The 21,037-nt window shown below is 42.3% G+C and overlaps 1 long non-coding RNA gene across 1 annotated transcript in view; it reads left to right on the top strand.

The window, feature by feature from the left end:
* The window catches only part of LOC128328054 (uncharacterized), a 35,578-nt gene extending 15,018 nt beyond the window's left edge, over positions 1–20,560 (top strand). The window contains exons 3-4 of the long non-coding RNA XR_008308973.1: positions 16,113–16,174; positions 20,179–20,560. This is a non-coding gene — a long non-coding RNA (uncharacterized LOC128328054). The remainder of the gene's footprint in view (positions 1–16,112; positions 16,175–20,178) is intronic.
* Positions 20,561–21,037: the final 477 nt, after the last annotated feature.

Below are 21,037 nucleotides of genomic sequence, written 5' to 3'. Positions count from 1 at the left end.
TATTTTTTTTTTACCTATAGCCCATATGGGGGGCTTCCTAAAGGCTGGGGTGGGGGTCTGCAAAAGTTCCCCCTCCCCTGCCGGCCTCTTAATTCACTGACCCAGCCTGTTCCGGGTTGATTTTCGGGCCTGTTTGTGCCTGTAAAGATCAGCATGGTGGCCATTTTGGAGGCTGCCACAGATGCTCATATGGCCTCTGTGAGGCCTGGCAAGGCCTAGGACCTCAAAGGAACCATTTGAGCAAGTGCAGTAGCCATTTAAATTTTTTTTTTTTAAAAAAAAATGGCTGCTGAAAACAAAATGGCTGCCGCACAGGCTCAAATGGCCTCTGTGAGGCCTAGCATGGCTTAGGGCCTTGCAGAGGCCATTTGAGCATGTGTGGTGGCCATTTTGTTTTCGGTGGCCATTTTTTTAAAAAAATCATTTTAAAAAATGGTGCCCCCCTTCAAGTGGAGCCCGGGGCATGTGCCCTGCCTGCCCCATCCTAGATACGCCCCTGGGGTGTGTGTGTGTGTGTGTGTGTGTGTGTGTGTGTGTGTGTGTGCATCTTCCTTACAGCAAAGCTATAGAGGACTAGATACTAGGGATATGCACAAATTGATTTTTTAAATTCAATTTGTGCCCCAAACAAATCACCCCTGATTTGTTTTGTATCCAAATTTACCCCCTCCAAATCACCCCAAATTCCATTTACATTTGCTTTGATTCAATTCAGATTTGGACCACTTATCAAGGTCCATGGGGCACCAAATATAGGTGGTGGGTAGGTCCCCAAGGATGCCACCTACCACCTAAATTTCAAAGCAGTGGGGCACTTGGTTGATTTTTAATGAATTAGTTTAGTTTTTACTTATTTTGGACATTTCTGCCATAGGAAACAATGGGGATTTGAAGTTGCCATATCAGAACCCTAACACAGATCACCAACTTTCTTTCTCCCCCCCCCTTTTTTTTTTTTAAAGCTAAGCTCTAGCCCTTGTAGAAGTGGAGTTATGGAGCAAAATGTGCAGTCATTTTTCAAGTGTTTAGATTCTTTGGTGTATAATAACTTTTCCTTATAATGAATCCCTATGATGATTCATTGCACACCTTCATTTCTTCTGTTCATTTTGACTGTCACTGGACAGTGCCAGCTGTCAACTGCCATGTGCCAATTACACCCACCACCACCACCACCTGCATTGTTATTTTTAGGAATATTGTAATGTTTAGATTCTTTGGTGTCTAATAACTTTTCGTCATAATGAATCCCTATGAGGATTATATGCCTTCGTTTCTTTTGTTCATTTTGACTATAATTGGACAGTGCCAGCTGTCAACTGCCATGTGTCAACAACAACACCCCCCCCCCCACACACACACACACACACTGGAGTACTCAGTTTATTTTTTTAGGTATTTTTGAAGTGTTCAGATTCTTTGGTGTCTTCATTACATACTTTCATTTCTTCTGCTCATTTTGACTTCACTGATTTGCAGCTGGGGGTGGGGAATTAGTGGCATCTGATGCTCCAACCAGCCTGCAACCCACAAGCCACTGGGTACTCAGTTTATATTTTAGGAATTTTTTAGGTGTTTAGACTCTTTGGTGTGTAATGAATCCTCATAGGGATTCATTATGAGGAAAGATTATTAGACAGCAAAGAGCCTAAACACTTGGGGGGCGGGGCGGAATCCTAGAACATAAACTGAGTAGTACCCCACAGCCTTGCAGGTGGGAGTCGGGTGTAGTTGGCACATGGCAGTTGACAGCTGGCACTGTCAAAAAGACAGTCAAAATGAATAGAAGAAATGAATGTGTGTAATGAATCCTCAGAGGAATTCATTGAGGGGAAGTTATTTGTTACACCAAAGAATCCAAACACTTGAAAAATAGTGACCACACATTTTGCTCCATAACTCCACTTTTACAAGTGCTAGCTTTTTTTTTTTTTTTTTAATGAAAGCTGGGAATCTGGGGGGAATTAATAGGAGGAATCTGAATCTCGAATAGATTCGAATCAAATCAGGCACGATTAGATTCGTACCCGAATCTAGCCAATGGACCACAAGGGTGATTTGTTTTGTCTCCAAATCACTAAAATCAGCTCGATTCGGGTACAAATCAATTTGTATCCAAATCAATTTGCACATCCCTACTAGATACCACTGTGCTTAAACTGGACTGGGACTTGAGGATCCATCCTATAAAAGCTAAAATGTGGTCAGCAGCTGGGCATATTTTAAGGTGATGGTTTTGATAAGACTTTAATTTAGTTTGCTCCCTGACTGATCTTTTTATCAGCAAATCAGACAGGGCTGGCTTAGACAATATCAACCCACTGGTCCACCAAAATGCAAAATGAGCACACCTGTATTCATGTTGCATTGCCTCACCAGCCCTGACCCCCAGCCCAACACTGCACCACTGCATAATCATATAAGGACAGAATGTCCCAAACATCCCAAACATGTGATTTAAATACTACTTTAAAGTAGTATTTAAATTGCATGGCATGGGGTGGTTCAGATGCTTGCCCCCCACATAATTATGCAGCAGCAGGGCATCACTCGGGGGAGGGGATGTGTACACATGCTCCTCCTCACATTTGACAAGCTGGTTGGGCACTATTGTCCACTGGCTGAGGGCGAAATGAGTTCAGAGGTGATTACCCCAGGATAACTGATCATATGGACAAACCTAACATCCAGTGTTCCCCTCTTTTTTGTGGGATTAAACACTCTTGCTCTCTCTTCCAATATTATGCTCATTTTTCTTTATTGATTTTGAGGGGGTTATTTTATTTTTAAGTATAATAAAAATGATACTGCATGTAGATGATACAGCAGATGCTGTTTTAAACAATGTCTGTCCAAAGATAGGCAAAGATTGCTTCTTTTCCGTTCAGCACAGTTTCATTGAACTCATCATTAGCACATCTTTCTTAAACTCTGTTTTAATAATTCTGCTGTGTCTTCTTACTGCACTATTAGTAGCAGGAACTTTGTTTTTAAAAATATTAATAAGCCAATTATTTTTCCTCACTTTGTCAGGATTAATTGACACAGGAATACTGCTTTGAATAACACTGCAATTAAAACTTACTTAATGCTTTTAATCTGAGATATGGAATGACTTCCCATAAGGACATTTTCCATGTTTATACTGATGGAACATTATAATAACTATATGAAATACTAGAAGAAATGTCTTCCACTGTTTTCTCTAAAGACTGTTAGGGTCTTCTGTTGGCAAGCAACTTTAATAGCACCAGGTCTTAATCATATGTAAACCGAACGAAATACCTTGAAGGGTAACCTGTGGTCCCTATATGTATTCAGTTCCATTAACCTATAGCATGTTTCCTTTATCATAAGTATCACTGTATCATAAACTGTTTCAAAGTATTTAGACATTGCAAAGGAAGAATCAACCTTCTAATTTTTCCAATCAAGTAAACCTGAGACCACGTGATACACCATTACTCACTAAATTAAGACCTTCATAAGCCTAATTTGACTGCCAAACTATGTGAAAATGATAAGAAAGTGCTTTTGAAATATAGTGTTAGAATTCTTACGTGTAGTTTGTTGCACAGTTATAAGAGATGGACGAGGGTGTCAGCTCCATATATTAAATACAACAAAAATATTAAGGCCGTGCACACAACCAAATAAATGGGTGGGGTGGAGGGCGAGATGGCAGGGAGACAGGCTTTGGTCTGCCTCCCCACCAGCCCACCCAGGTGATTTTAGTCTCTTGGCTCTGCTGCTCACCTAACACATAATTGGTGTCACGGCAAGTGGCAGAGCAGGGAGCCAGAGGAAAAAATCCTCCAGAATCCATCAATGCACTGTGCCAGGAGTGCAGTGCATTGAGGGATCCTCCCTCAGCTGGATGCTCTTGCCACCCAGCTCATCATCACCAGATGTGGTGTTACATCAGCCATTACACCCATTTCCAATGATGGAGCAGCATCTTCTGTCAGAATCGTATATTGTCCCTGTTAGCAAAGTTATAGTCTAAGCTGAATTATATTCCTTGAGCACTAGCCCCATTTTTCATAACAAATTCTTAGCACCGGGCCAGTTCTGCCCATGCAATTCTATTTAGTACTGTGAGGGCCTGCTGTTTCTAGCTCTGAAAGCACAGTTTTAAGACTATTGCATTATATATCTGCACCTGTGGGGGAAAAGCAGACATTTATTGCCTTTTTTGATGGGGATGGGTTATGAAAGGCAAGGGGTGGAGGGGGACTTTATTTTTAAAATTCCAGCTTGAGTATTACAGGATTGGCATTTAGAGTCTCATCTTTCTGCTGATAGATATAGCACATTTTATCTGTAAATCATCAAGAAACAATAAACATGGAACATCAACAATGCCATTTTATACAGCGCTACTGTTAGTTGAAGAAGTCAGATTTGTCAAATCATGTTGAGAATACAATGAAGCACCAACAGTGCCAGCAAAGTATCAAGGAAATCTATAGCCCTTGCCATTAAACAACAACAGAGGTCACAGAATCTCTCTTTGACAATTTGATGCAAGATCACAGTACCCAATTTCTGTTGTTGAGAATAGACGAAGCAAAACCTCTTTGATTACAGTGACTCAGGCTTGCTTTGGATTACCAGTACTCATAGCCTTGTTTTTTATCTATAACTGAGCAGAAAAATGGGAGTAAAATATTTATCCTCTCCATCCTGCTTTAAACATGGTAAAAGAAATTAACTGTACTTCCTTGATGAGCCCACACTATGATTCCATTGTGAATTGCTTTAAAGTAAGCATTATATACATATTATATGTGATGTAGAAGAATTACCATAAAGTTGAACTACTATTCACAAGACAGGTTTGTCTTCCCATAGATCCCTAGCCCCACAAATTTAATTGACTGAATTATTGAACGTATTTATTCTGGACCTCAGGGTGCCACACAAGCAGAAGGCACATGCACTGCAGAAAGATGTAGGACAGGCAGCTTGAGCTTATTTATGAAACTGTTTTATTTTTTGATGCCATGTTTCTTTCTCTAATCAGAGGACCAGGTCTCACGATCCGTGAGACCCGGTTCGGGGCAGTGAGTGGAAAAAGCAGGCTAAGCTCGCTCTCCCCACTCATGAGCAGGGAGGGAGCCCTGGGCGGCCGGATAGGCCGCCCACATGTTGCCGGCTCCGAGACAGAGCCAGCAGGGTCTGGAGAGTTCGGGGGCCATGCGGCCCCTGAAAGCCCCAGTATGCGCTGCGTGAGCACGCAGGGCATACTGGGGAGACCCCCAAGCTGGGAGGTGACTTTTTGCCTCCCGGTCGGGGGTCTACTCGTGAGTAGCCGTGGCACGGAGCCATGCCGCGGCTACTCACAAGCAGATAGCCCGGATTTGTGGAGTGCTTGCTCTACAAACCCAGGCTAAGGGGCGGGCTACAGGAGCGGGTTAGCCGCCCCAGAACCACCGGGCTCGGCTGCAAGCCCGGTGGTTCTGACAATCAGCAAAAATCAGGCTAGCAGAGGCTAGCCCGATTTTTGCTGATCGTCAGAATAGCCCCACTATTTTTAAAAAATTAAATTTTCATTTATATTCAGTTAAAAACTATTGGAAACCATAACATTGACAAGGCTATTTTCATGCATGTAAGTCACATTCAAATCATATGATAAAGCTATTTAGAGGATAACTATGAAGATACAGAGCTGGGCTATAGTTTGCATTCTTCCTCTTAACCTCAGATTTCTCCTGCTTTGCTCCAGTGTGCCTTAGCTCTGGTTAAGGCTGATGTTGCCATCAGCTCCAATCAGTGCTTCTTTTTAATCAGGGCTTACAACAATAACTACTACTACTACTACTACTACTACTACTACTACTACTACTTTTCAGAAAAGGTTTCCAACACAGTTTACATAGAAAAATAAAAGATGGTCCCCTGTCCCCAAGGGGCTCACAATCTAAAAAGAAACATAAGGTAGATACCAACAAGAGCCATGGGAAGGACGCTTTCCTGAGGTTGGAAAGGGCCCCCGCCAAATATAAGAGAATCACCACTTTAAAAGGTGCTTCTTTTCTCAGCAGGGTTTAGGTAAGTTTTTAAAAGCTCAATAGTTCTGTCAAGGTCAAGATACTTTAGGAATACATATTCATGTCTCTGGAACAATGTAAGCTACAGGCTGAGAATCCTTTATCTGGACTGCTTGGGACCAGAGGTGTTCCAGATTTTGGATTTTTCCAGATTTTGGAATACTTTCATAAATGAGATATCTTGGGCATGAAATGTTACTGGTGTTTTTTCTTTTCTTAAGGTTTTATTTAAAGTATATAATCAAATAAGCATTGAATTTACTCAAACATGGCATTTTAGGTGGAAATGAAACTCAGATGAAAATAAAGTTCCTTTGTGCTTTCCCGCCAAACTCCTTCCCGCCTTCCCCTCTCTCAGACCAGCTTGAGAAGCATGTGAGTGGCAGTGCTTGAGAGGCAGTAAACAAAAGGCAGATAGCAAAGCCTGAGGGGAAGAACTAAAAGGGGAGCTAACGAGCCGAGGAAGCAACAACAGCGATTTTAGGGGCCATAAGCGATTGCTCCTGCAAACTGCGCGTCCTGCCCAATCCTAGCCCCAATGCTTCCCAGCCGATTACAGAGCCGCCATAATGTTCTTTCTGTGAGTTGCGGGCTTTTTGCTGCTTTGTTATACAGTACTGTATATATTCTGTTAGCTGCTGAGTTGGGGCCGGGATTGGTTTGGGGGCTGAGGTTAGGGGGCTGAAGGTTTTGTGTGTGAGAGAGAGGTTGAAACTACAAGCATTTTTTTCCCCTCTTGGCATGATGTCCAGATTTGGAAGCTTCCCGGATTTCGGGAGTCCAGATAAAGGATTCCCGACCTGTATGAGATCTCTTCAGCTGCAGCATCTAAGGCCTCAGATTAACCCAATATATGGCCACCTAGAATAATTGGGCACAAATATATATGAAAAAATAGCAAATGGGTAATAAGCAGGAAACTCCAAATTTTCATAGAACACAAACAACTTTATATCCATTATCCATTCTTCACATATCAGTCAATCTGCTATGATTTAGAGTAAAATGGAGGTCATCTGAGGAGCATCTGGTGCTACATTGCACAAGCACATGTACTTTTAGGGTGAGCAGCTCACATTCAGAAGCTATTCTCACGACCAGCAGGTACTGGGCTAAGGGAGCCGAGCCCGATTACTGCTGCTTGTGAGAACCTCTGGGAGCTGCGTGGCTCCCAACGGTAGCTCAGCGGCAAGCCCACTTAGGGAGCCTGCCACATAACCTGGGTTTTGGTCGTGAGCATGCCCCCCCAAAACAGGTAATCCAATTGTGTGTCTGCCACAGCTGCAGGGAGGGGGGAATGGGTTCCCAGGAATGCACCGTGCACCCGAGCAGTGCATTACTGGGGCTCCAGGGGGGTGGGGTGCCTCACGGTGGCATTTCCCTTCGCCCAACCCTTGGATTTGCCAGGAGAGGCACAGGCAGACAGCAGGAGAGCTGCCGCTCGTCTGTGTCGCTGATCCGCCCACACAGAGCCCTGTCTGCGATTGTCTGTGGGGAGGTAAGCGCTTTTGGGCTTCCTGCCCACAGAAGGGGATAGTCTCCTCCTCACGCAATCGTGGGGATCACTTCTCAGACTATCAAGTGCTAACCTTTTCATTTGATTGCATGTCGCAGTTTGCATGTGCAGATTAGCTCCTTCCACTGAAATGAATGAGACAGACCTCTGGTGCTATAACTCAGCTGTGTGAGAACATTTATTTATTTTTGTTTCTATAATTATAATTTGTTCTGATGCCCATATTGATGCCCTCAAATGTAGTAATGCAGCATAAACACTTTTGATCATGACCAACTTACACTGCAGGAAAAGTGTCCACATGCAAACAGGACTTTATTGAGCTTGATCAAAACTCTCTTTGTGTCAGGACAATTTGCCCACAGTGCAAATTTGATTATACCCTTTCTTTCCTTCTCCTCCTCCTCCTAAACAAATATTTATATACCGCTTTTCAACAAAAGTTGCTTGAAGCAGAGTTGCAGGTGTACTCAGATGCCAAGGGTGGCATTGGCTTCAGAGTTTATTTTAGGGGCAGGTGGTGCTCCACCCAGTGGCCACCGTGCTGGACTAGCTGGACTAATAGAGGGATCACCCGGGATCTTACCTTCCTGAAATTTTTTTTTCATTGTGGTGGCTGTGCATCTCTGCACTGCAGAGCTTCATGACTGGTTTTGGTGTGACAACCAGGTGGTGGTCCAGGTGGTTAACTCCTAGATTTCTCGCTCCACTTGGGTCATGGGATTGCTCCATACTTTTGTCCTGTGATGTATGCATTTTAACATCCTGTTTGTAGCTCGGCATGTTCCCAGACTGCAGGACAACATTGTTGATGCCTTTTCTAATTTCTGGGTGGCCAGGTTCAGAGAGTTAGCACCTAAGGCCAGGTTGGATCCGGAGCCCATGACAGAAGCCCTTTATTCGCCAAATGTGGTTTGGCGAATAAAGGCCCAGTGTGTCATTGATGCTTCTCTGGCTTCCAGCACCAGGGGTAGCTATTCTTTGAAGGTAGCCTTTTTTCTGCTTTTAGGTAGGATGAGAGCCTTCCTGCAGTCTGGCCAATTCCTGCCAAGCATCTGCTGCAGTTTTTGGTGTCCCTGCACACATCTGGAAGGGCAGTGACTACTTTGAGTGGTTATGCGGCTGCACTGTCTTTTGAGGAACACGCAAGAGGTGTTTTCGATGTTACCGGGGATGGGAGAGTGAGGCAGATGCTAGAGGGCTGGTCCAGGGGGCTACCTAGAAGGTAAGATCAGAGGTGGCCAATGACTCTGGAATTAGTCGCTGCCTTGACCAGACAATTTCAGTCCTTGTGCAATTCCCCATGGGAGGTGGTTTTGTTTCAGGTGGCATCCCTAGTTTCCTTTTGGGGGGTCTTTCTGGACCAGCAAGGTTCTTCCCCATAGTGGTGCCTACAGCTTGCTGTCCTTTCTTTTATGAGTGGAGGGGTGCAGTTGATGTTACATTCCTCCAAGACTGACCAGAAAAGGAGGGGATACCTCATTCAATTGGCCTTGGCTGTTGATGAGCAGGTGTGTTGTTCTGATGCCCACATTGATGCCCTCAAATGTAGTAATGCAGCATAAACACTTTTGATCATGACCAACTTACACTGCAGAAAAGTGTCCTGACAGAAAAGTGTCAGGACAATTTGCCCACAGTGCAAATTGGTGCGCTATGGCGATATGTTGTATTGCAACCTAGTGTGTGGGGTGCCTGTTTGTGCATTCAGATGGGGAACTCCTGACCCAATTTCAGCTCTGGTCATTTATGAAGAAGACGCTCACTTTGCAGGGGGAATCTGTTTTTAGGTTTAGTTTGCATTCTTTCCGTATAGGTGCTGCTACAACTGCCCATTGCCTGGGCTTCCAGGATGATGACATCAGGAGGATTGGACGCTGGAGGTCCAAAGTGTTCTTGCATTATGTGCACTAAGCACTGTTTTTTTGCCAGCCTGTTGCTGGGATTTTTCATCTCTGTTGTTTTTCTTGGCAGATGCTGGTGGAGCAGAAGCTCCTGCAAGAGTTTTAGTCTGCGGCCACTCCCTGGTTTTCTGGGCCTTCAAGTGTGCCAGCAACTCCCAGTTTGGTATCCAATTTGGTTTGGGGAAGCATGCCAGTGTGTACTGGCTGGGGATGACTGGAATGCTGTGGAGTCAGTTGCTCCCAGCCCTTTGGGATTATTTAACTAGGAATGACCCTCCCCAAGTTTTGGTTATTCGTTTGGGGGAGAATGACTTGGGTAGGCGGACTGGGCTCTCCATTATTTAGCAGGCCTCGTCTGATTTTGCTGTCTTAAAGTGTTGCATGCCTGGGGTTTGTATCGGTTGGGCAGAATGGCTTCAGTGCTGAATTTGGAGGTGAGATTCAAAGTTTGAGGCACATTGATCAGTCAAGGAGAAAGTCTTTGGCAGTCATTGGTAAGCTTGCTATTGCCTGAGGCAGGGGTTGTTATAACATAGCTGGGCTTAATGCATGCACTGTCTCACCTATTTCGGCCCGATGGGTTCATTTGTCTGTAGAAGGTTGCAATCTGTACCTGGCAAATATTTGGAGGGTGCTTGCAGTGGTTTTGGAGAGTGGTGGGGCAGGAAGGTCAAGCAAGGCTAACCTCCCTGTGTGGCAGGGACAGCGTGGGCTGGGTGGTAAGTTAGGAGGGATTTAACATTGGTGATTGGTCAATCGGTCCCTTGTGGTTTGGGTGGCCCAGGGATGCTGATTTGCCATGAAACCTGCTTTAGGGCTTAACAAACCTCAGGGCTGTGCAGCTAGAGGTGTGTGAAGACCTAGAAGTTGTCCAGGCCCTTTTGGGATTGACTATGAAGGGAATGAAATGGGTTTTACCTGCTTCTTTTCTGAGTCAGGGTATGTTGCACATGCAAGGTGTGGTGGAGGACAGTGATGTCTGAACCTGGCCTTTGTTAGGCCTGCACTGTCAGCAGTGGAGTTCTGACCCCATACAGTTCACTAATTTGAATTAATTTGTATAATGAAGCTGTAGCCCTTATATCCATGATTCTGTTGTCTGTGTGCTTCTTGGGGCTGGGGTGTGGGGACATTGCCACTGTTTCTTAAAAAGCATATCAAAACCCACTTACAGTACTGTTCTGTTAAAATAATGTAAATAAAATCATTCCCCACTAAAGACCAGTAAACATTTAGTCTCATCCTAATGAAAGCTACATGCTTACAATTTTCACTCATGGTTTTAAAAGTGTGGACATGATGATGATGATGAGTATTAAGAATATTTACATAATGTTTTTCAACAAAAAGTCTACATAGAAAAAGAAATAATATAGTTTCCTATCCCAAAGGCTCACAAACTGCAAGTTAAGGTGGTCACCTTAATGTCTGCTTCATATAAGCATTGAAGATTTTGTACAGTCTTTTGTATTACGCTAGCTTTACAAATTAGGTTCTATTTAGCCACACTTGGCCTTGCTTCCAGTGTGATATTGGGTAGGAGAAAGCTGTTCCAAGCAGAAAATCAACAAGTTTGGCTTCACTATCATTTACTGGTGATGCACCTGACAAATCTCTGCCTGATGCATTTCTACAAGGCACGTTGGTCATCATAATGCCTCCTACTGTAATAAATGTCCACACAGAAATTCAGCAGATGCAAATACTTCACATATCACTCCTCTAGCTAGCTTTTCTCACTCCTCCCTCCATGCCATGTTAAAAAACAACAGCAGCTTATTAGGAGTCCATTTTCAAACTGCTGAATCTTTGTCATTTCTTGGCATTGAAAGGGTTGGGGGTGGGAAGCACTGTTTTACAGTGATTCCACTCCTACCTCTCGGACAGTTCCAGATGGTGTCAATTGGAGATTGTTGCTCTTCAAAATCTGAGCTTAAGTATTGTGTGCCTCATGGCTCCATACTCTCTCCAATGCTTTTTAACATCTACATGAAACTGCTGGGAGAGATCATCAGGGGATTTGGAGCTGGGTGTTATCAGTACACTGATGATGATGATTAATGATGATAATTATATTATGATGATGACAGATCTACTTCTCCGTGTCAACTTCCTCAGGAGATGGCATATCCTCCCTAAATGCCTGCCTGGAAGCAGTAATGGGCTGGATGAGGGAGAATAAACTGAAGCTGAATCCAGATAAGACAGAAGTACTTATTGTGCGGGGCAGAACTCCAGGGACGATTTTGATCTACCTGTTCTGGATGGGGTCACACTTCCGTAGAAGAAACAGGTTCGCAGTCTTGGAGTACTCCTGGATCCACACCTCTCCTTAGTTTCTCAGGTTGATGCTCTCAGGCCAGGGATGCTTTCTATCAGCTTTGGCTGATACTCCTCAAGATCAATGACCTCAAAACAGTGGTACATTTGTTGGTAACCTCCAGACTTCTTCTGTAATGCACTGTCATGGCTCAGACTTCTGACTCAGAAGAGTCAGAGGAGGAATTGGAGGATTCGTCTGCTAGTAAGAGCTCAGAGGTACAGCAACAGTATTTGGCAGGGAGACCAGACTCCGGAGCTGAGGAATTGGAACAGGTGTCAGACATGAATCCTGATCAGCAGCAGGCTGATCAGGAGGAGGCTGGGATTTCACCTGTCTTGAGAAGAGTCTCAAGAGGAAAGCTCTGTAGGAGACACACAGGTGCAGGAGATCACAAGAGAGGAAGCAGAAGTGCTGACTCAAGGAAGCCTGATTGACTGCTGGTTCTCTTAAGCCATATATCAAGCAGTCTGTGCTTTCTACTGATGCTGTTAGCAACTTTCACTGCCTGCGGACTGTGTTCCATTTTGAATTCTTAACTTTTCCGAGTTCCAGTTTGCCTTTGTTCTGTTCTTTCCTGCTCTGAGCTCTTGTTCCGTTAATTCTTTGCTCTGGTATCCTTTGTTCTTTTTCATTCCTTGCTCTGTTGTTTTCTTTTCATTTATTACTCAGTTATTGTTAGAGGGGGGTACCTAGTTCAGTTCAGGGGGACTTGATTCATTTACAATTTCTTTGTGAGCTTTGTTGTTTTCCTTTGTGGAGCTTCGCTGCTACTTTTTGTTAACTCACAGGAGTGCTGCTGAAGGGGATTATATATCCTGTTGGGTTAGCCAAGCTAACAGATTTATGACATGCACTCTACATGGGGCTGCCTTTGTACATAGTCCGGAAACTTCAGTTGGTTCAGAATGCGGCAGCCAGGTTGGTCTCTGGGTCATCTCGGAGAGACCACATTACTCCTTTGCTGATGGAATTACACTGGCTGCCAATAGGTTTCTGGGCAAAATACAAAGTGCTAGTTATAACTTATAAAGCCCTAAACGGCTTAGGTCCTGGGTATTTAAGAGCGCATCTTCTTCTCTACGAACCCCACTGCCCAATGAGGTCGTCTGAGGAGGTCTGTCTCCAGCTACCGCCAACTCGTTTGGTGGTCACACAGAGACAGGCCTTCTTGGTTGCTATCCCGAGATTGTGAAATGCGCTCCCTGATGAGTTATGATCCTCCCCACCTCTGGCTATTTTTAAAAAACATTTGAAAACCCTTTTTTTTAACCCAAGCTTTCTCAGGTTTTTAATAAAAAATACTGTTTAATTTTATGGTTTTTCAATTATTGTATTGCTTTAGCTTTATATGTGGTTTATGTTGAATTGTTTTAACTTTTATGTGTGTCTTAATTGTTGGCTGCCCAGAGACGCAAGTTTGGGTGGGGTATAAATTTGATAAATAATTGAATGAATGAATGAATACATAAATTTCTTAATTGATGCTTTTGTGCCAAATTCCAGGCAGGTTGGAAGGATACTTTCAATTTTATGGCTGGTAGAATAGGTTTTACAACGTTGGGATACATTTTTCACACTTTCCCTCAACTATATATGCACTACCGTGCCTGTATAATAAACTTCGGCCGAGTTGCACCAAAGATTTGATTTTGGGGGTGAAGGGAATATTGTAATGTTATGCTCTGCTCTGGCTTTTCAAATAACAAATGGAGCACATTAAACACATGGAAACATTTGGAGGAAGTGAACATACTCTCTTTGTTTCCCTCTTTCGCATCATTGACAATAGGCTTTTGTGTCCAACTGTGATAATGTCCTCTGCTCTGAACATATACGTTCCAATATGAATCGAACAACAGGCAATTGACATTTTGATGGTTTCCTTGTCCCCCCATAAGGAGATGGAACAAACACATGCATATGTAGCTCATGTTTAAGCAGAGAGGGAGAAATATGTTCTGACTAGCAGGGTTTTAATACACCTGTTAAGCTTAATACATATGTCAGGCACCATCTGTTGAAAAGTTTATTCCCCTCCTCCCTCCAATCTCTGTATGTTTCCAGTAAAGAACACAAATAAAATGTTAAGATCTTCAAATATGTTTTTTTAACAAAAATATATATATATATTGTAAAGGCTGTTTCTTAAGAGCTGGAGTTTTAACATTAAAAAATCACATAAGAACTGAATCAGATCTAAATCAATGGATAGTTCTACTGAATAGCTGCTTCCATTATTCACACAATACCACAATGAATCATGTTAAATTATTTGTAGTGATCTATAAGCAATGTGACAAAACATTAATTGGTTTTTTAAAAGTAGTTAAATATTGCAGCCAAAATGACTAAAATGCCTTTTTAAAAGACTCTGTTACAAATGGTTGTGCCTTTACATCTCTTTCATAGCATGATTGGCACACATACATTGCTTAGGGTTATGATTTTTGTTTAAAAAAACAATACTTCTCACATTCATTAACATTAATTACCTTGCCATTTGATGCAGCCAAAGGAGATTACAATTTCTCTGCTGTACAATGATAGAATTTCATACAAAAGGACAATCCTTCCATAAAATATGTATCACATGCAATCCCAAATCATTGCTATTTCTAAACGTGCTTGTAATATAGAATAAAATATCAAGAAGCAGTTTAAGATGAGACGCAAGGTACTCAGAATTTTCACTCATGCTCTAAAAAGCATGGGGATTGTAAACTGAATTGGTCACCTTAATGTCTGTGCCATGTAAACAGTACAGACTTTAGTCTTGTATATTATTCTGGCTTTACAAAATAGGTGGCATGCAATAGGTGGTATTTCAGTTGGACAGTAGACTGTGGAGGAGTGTGTCCAGGCAGAAATTCAACAGGTGCAATTTCTCCAATCACTTTCTAGAGATGCATATGATGACTTTGATGCATTTCCAAAAGGCACAGTGTTACCTTACTCCACAGCACCATCACCAGTCAAATTTCCATGGGGTGTCATTGTGCTTACATAGCTATATGCAAGTAGAGGTATCCACATTCACGACATGTTAGAAGAAGCTCAATTTGTGCATCTTATTTCACATGAAGAGGTTTTGTTCAATGAAGTGGATACTGTGCTCATGCAGCATTCTATTAACGCATTAGAGATCCCAAGGACTTACCAGAACTGCTAGATTGTAGCTCAGATATCTATAACTATAGCCAATAAACATCAACAAGGTTTATTTATTTATTTATCTCTTAGGATCAAGTTCCATGTGTAACACTCTCCCAACTAAAAAAAAATTAAAATTAAAATCAGCTATAGAAGGTGATTTTGACATTTTGAGCAAAGGACATTTTGAGCAGAGGACTGGTGAGCAGTGGTGGATTAATGGAGAGACAGAGTATGTGTCTGCCTATCGTGGCAAAATTCGAGGAGCAGCAAATTTTGCCCCCCTCAAATTTTGCCACCCCTCTCTGTGGGCAGTGGCAGCTGAAGCAAGGGTGGAGTGGGTGAGAAGAAAGTCCCTTCCTTTACCTTATAGGCAAACCTTTTTTGTTTAAGGTAAAAGGGTGGCAAAAGCCTGTTTGCCTATGGACGGCAAAATGCTTAATCCGCCCCTGCTGGTGAGCAGGATAGGCTGCTTTACTCCAATGGGCTGCTGAACTCCAAATAACTCCCAAGTTTTATTTCCATCCATGGGAGAAAAGAAATGAGTATCATATCTTGGCTCCATTCAAAATCACAGTTTCCTACAACTGCTTTCCTTAAAACTATCAGGAGACTGCTGAATGCATCTGCAGTATAATGTCTAGTTTGGCCACATTTCTCTCTCTCTATGATTGTTCAAATTATTCGTGAAAAACCTGTTTTGTGAACTTCAGAGGAAAGCAGAGATTTAAACCTATCTCGGGAAAAATGCAACAACAGCCATCTACAGTGCAATTTAGCTTGTTTACCTGTATTAATTACTACTACTACTACTACTACTAATAATAATAATAATAATAATTTTTTTTTACTACTTTTCAATAACGTCCTCAAAGTGATTTGAGGTACATTGATGATGATGATGATGATTGATGATGAGAGGAGGAGGAGGAGGAGGAGATTCCGTGTTCCTCAAGGGCTCACAGTCTAAGAAGAAACACAAGGGACACACCAGGAACAGCCACTGGAGGAATGCTGTGCAGGGTTTAAAACAATCCTTTATTGATTGTAAAAGCCATACTACAAATACAGCAATACCAGCCGGTTACAAAAAAATTAAAGGTTACAGATACAGAGAAATAATTAACCAAAGCTAATGCAGAGGTATTTGCCTATGTTCACAGAGGGCTCAAACGTGGAGTCCCAAAGTGGAGTTCAATTGGGGAAAATCAGCAACAGCATGATGGTAAGTCCGTGAAAATGTCGTCTTTCCCATGATGGGAATGCTGTGCTGAGGCTGAATATAATTATTATGTAATAAACTAAGTAGTCATGAAGAGATGTTTACATTCAAAAAATTGTTAACAGAAATGTAGGAATTGCAGACTTGGTGGGTATTATTTGGGAGTTTATTTTGGCCCCAGAAACTGAAAATATGTCTAATTAACCCTCACAGTTATGACACCCAGACTAAATCCATTCCATCTACCTGTGTTCTGTTTGGATTTTAAGAGTGGAGAGTACTGACACATAATCCTAAACACAATACATTTCACTTGATCCTGTTAAAGGCTAAGCTTATTAAACTATAAAACCTTTTTCTATAAGCCAATAATCTGAAGATATGCTCATTACATAAAAATCAAGATATATATAACAGAATATATAAAGAAATCATTGAGGAAATGGAATCTATCACAGCTTAAAAGGATCATTCTAAAGGTTTCATGAGTTTATACAATCACAAATGAAATGACAAATCAAGTAAAAAAATGCAAATGTCCTATAGAAAAGAATATAAGAATCAATCATAGCCATAACCATGAAAAACAACCTTCAGGCACCTATATTTAACTTAGAATCAAAATTCAGCTGGATGCCACATATCTCAAGGTTAACATTTCATTATGGACTATACATATTCAGTGCTTCACTTGGCTAAATGTATTCAATCAATTACATTTAATTTAACCAACCCATCTATTGTAATTCAGAGTTGTACAATACAATAGAAAAGGTTTCAGCTACCTCCTTGCACTTCATTGTAACCTATTCATACTTCCCAAATCTAGAAATGATTTCTATCACACATTCCCAAGGCATTGCCGCCTTGGTAGAAAAGCAGCAATATTTAACAGTAGCTCCTTTTCTTCACAATATCTGTGTAAGGTCCAATGTCCTGTGATGTTATTTAAAACCTGATGAATCCACAAGTCTTAGGCAGCAAGAAAAGTTTCTCTAATGTAGGCAGAATGCACCAATTGGAAAGTTTTAGCATGGTTGTGGTAGATCTGGTCATTCACTATAACATCATACAGTATAACAATCTAGGTAGCAATCAGATTTTAAACACCATGGTTTAGGCATGTAGCCTCTAAAGGGTCATGAGTGCATAGAAACAAGCACAGAATTAAAAGTACACAATTAATATTGATATCAGAGTTTATATAATTGACTGATATTTTTCCCCTGTGATTGACCCAGCATGTTTTCCAGACATGGGATGATTTCTATGTAGTCTCATTGGATAAACATAGGGAAATGGTACAAGATGATTTGTGTGTGCACATCATGCCCTTCCACAAAAACGGTTTTTCAAAATTTTATTTGTAGTTCATAGAAATTTTAGAATAAAAAACCATATGCAGAGTTCATATGAACTCCATTCCCATGATGAAGAGCTATCATTGCCATTTATGTTAAAGCAAACAATTGCTACAGAAAACCCAGGCAAAATATACATCTAGTCTTTTGTGAGGAAGAGATTAATTCTCACAAAGCAGGGACTAGATTAAGGGGGAGAATTTTAGTCTAAGACCAAAGAACAGCCTCCCAAAGCATACCTGGTTTGCTTTAGTAGCAAGCATGAGTTGTTCCCTTTGCTAAGAACGGTCCACCCTGATTTGTATTTGAATGGAAGACTACATGTGTGAGCCCTGTAAAATATTCCCCATAGCAGATGGGGCCACTCTGGGAACAGCGTCTGCATGCAGAAGATTCCAAGTTCCCTCCCTGGAGTCTCCAAGATAGGGCCGAGAGACACTTCTGTAGGGGTGTGCATGTACCATTCGATGTCGAGCTGGTTTACCTCAATTCAGTAACTTGAACGCAAACTGAACCAGGGTTCGTTTGGTCCACAATTAAACTGAACCAAGCTTGGTTTAAGGTGAACCAGTTTGGCATAGAAGGGAGGTTTGGGGGTGGGGTGAAAAAAGTAATTTAAGGTGCTTACTGGCCAGTATGGTTGCCGGCGCTACCACTTGCCCCATGATGCTGGCCAAGTGTGTAGTGATACATGTTTAGCAATGATTCAGTGAGGCTCTACACACGATCTGTGTGTAGAGCCTGGGAGGGCTTAGCCCGCTCTCCCCGCAGATGAGCAGCCACCCACATGACTACCGGCTCCATCACATCCTGGGGAGACCCCCGACACCGGGAGGCTCTTTTTAGTCTCCCAGCGGTGGTCTCCTCATGATTCGCCATGGCGTGGAGACATGCCATGGTGATTCAACAGGGTTAGTGGAGCACTTGCTCTGCTAACCCCATTTAAGTGGAAGGCTTCTTCGGTGGGCTAGCCGGCAGAGAACCACCAGGCTTGACCCTGAGCCCAGTGGTTATCATGATGGGAGAAAACTGGGCTGGGCTCCTTTAGCCCAGTATTCCCCTATTGTGAGAATAGCCTCAGTATGATTCAGGTAAGCCAACAACTAAACAAGATCCATATAGACCACCCTGCTCTTAAGGCTCAAAGTGCAAGCTTTTCAACAGTTACATGTTAAATGAAATAATAAGGTTCATTCTCTTTGAGGGAGGATGGGACATTGCTAACTATTCTGGTCCTTTTTACTAATTATGGCTAGTAACTATTAGGACAAAACTACATGTTACACTGCACCTGTGTGTAACATTAACACAGTATGCCCTTCTCTACCACAAATTGCCCCCTTCCAAGAAGGAATCACCAAGCTATGTCAGGAGTGACTGGGGCTAGAACCAGGAAGCCTTTGCTCTCTGTCATGAGCTTCCAGAACTACTGGCTAGAGTATCTTCCAGAGCAGTGAAGTATTCTCACACTCTGGAGTGGTCATTCAGGCTGACCACTGAGCCCTCCTAGACAGGAAGGCCTATAAGAGTGGTCTGTGACTTTGCCTGAGAAACTAGAGAGGCTCTACACACAATCAAAGTGTAGAGCCTCAAGGAGTTTGGCAGGCAGAGCAGGCTTAGCCCATTTTCCCCACACATGAGCAGTTGCTGATTGCTGGGTGGCCAGATTGGTTGCCCAGATGAGCAGAAGCTTGGGTTGGGCGGCGGGAGCTCTGTGGGTCGGAAGAAGGGGAGTGCCGCAGCAAAGTTCCCCGGCCTCTGGAGCCCCAGGCAGGCACCAGGCGATCAAAGAAACAAGGAGTGCTCGCTCCATTAACCCTGTTTAGTGGAAGGGGTTTTTAGGCGGGCTAGCCACCATGGAACCACGGCTCGCCCATGAGCCTGGTGGTTCTGATGATCACTAGGAACCGGGCTTGGCTTCCTTAGCCCAATTTCTAGTGATCGTGGGAATAGCTTTAGAGTCTTCCTGACTGTGATGTGTTTCTTAGCTTCAACTCCCAGTTGATCCTCTCAGCTCCAATTTCCTAGCACAACTTCTGACTCCTAGTTCCTGTCTCCAGACTCCTCTAGACAGCTGCCTAAGCTTTGTCCTTGATGAGCTAACTTTATACACAGTTGTATTCCAATATCAGTTAAGTCCTTAGAATCTGCTTGATGGGAAGGGATGGGCAGAATGCATCTGGTCCAACAACAATGCAGCTTTTCATACCTATAGCACAATAGACTTTCTTCTTTTTCCACCACTCTTGTCATTAGAAATAAACTAGCACAAAAATAAATCTATGGTACACTATTTTTCCATATCAGAATAAACCAACATTAAAACAACTCTCATATAGACTTGATTAAAGCATGCAAGAAAGGTACTTGATAAGGTGCTTCCTGGACAATAAATCAAACTGCAAGTAGAGGTTGCATATTTGGATACATCTCATGTTAAAAAATAATCTTTGCACATGAAAAGCTTCCATGTCTTCTCTGTTGTGCACCCTGTTGCCTATTAAGAACATCTGGAGAGGTCCAGTTACAGTAGCCGCTGACTCATTCGGTGGCAACATGAGACTAGACCTTCTCCATGGCTGCACTGGGGCTTTGGAATGCGCTCCCTGTTGAAATAAGAACATTTCCTTCTCTGTTTGTTTTCAGGAGGACCCTGAAGACTTACCTGTTTCCCAGGCTTTCAACTGAAATTTTAATGTCTTTTTATTTATTGCAAATAAACAAACAAATAAATAAATAAAAGATGTCAAAGCATAGATTAGGTTAAATTTCCAAACAGAAGTATTCTTGCTCAGAGCTGTAAAGACACCAGGTCAGGATCTTTATCGTGTCTTGCCCTTATGTGCACCCATAAGATCTATCCAAATATCCTATGAAATTGATTTTTCTCTTCCCACAAATACTTATTGGGCACAACCATTCCACCACTCAGTTGTCATTGCCATCTTCTTTACCTGACACCTCCTTATAATTATGGCTATAGGCTAAGCAAGATTGAAATCAAAGATTTAATTTGCACCAATGATGGCGGGGCTTATACTTGCAACCTTTCAGTTTCCAGAAGGAGCCTGAAATATGAAACAATAATAAAAGAGAAGCATGCTACTGAGAGTGTGCTTTCCATAAACCTTGACTTATAACTTCACACACAGAACTGCTGAAGAAAACTCTTTGCACATGGAGAACCTTTAATCTTATTATAAGTATTCTCTGAAATCAAAGAGGAGCTCAGTCTGTACAATATGTCCCATAGCAAAATCCACTAGTGCCACTGATAATTATGCATATGTACACTTGTACAGATCAATCAGGAATAATTTCAAGTAGGCGACACTGGGAATTCAGATATTGGCTTATTTTATACTGTGCAATTAGCCATCTTTTGATTAAAGCAACTACACGTCCAAGTACACGTTCATGTTTGTCTGAATCACATCATAGATCCTGTCATGAGTAATGTGAGTCATTTCCCCCTATAATCATAACAACCAACCATGAGGTTTAC

This window comes from Hemicordylus capensis, chromosome 5 (assembly GCF_027244095.1).
Source record: "Hemicordylus capensis ecotype Gifberg chromosome 5, rHemCap1.1.pri, whole genome shotgun sequence".
Classification (NCBI taxonomy): Eukaryota; Metazoa; Chordata; class Lepidosauria; order Squamata; family Cordylidae; genus Hemicordylus; species Hemicordylus capensis.
Note: the sequence above shows the minus strand (reverse complement) of the source record. Positions and strands in the feature narration are given on the sequence as shown.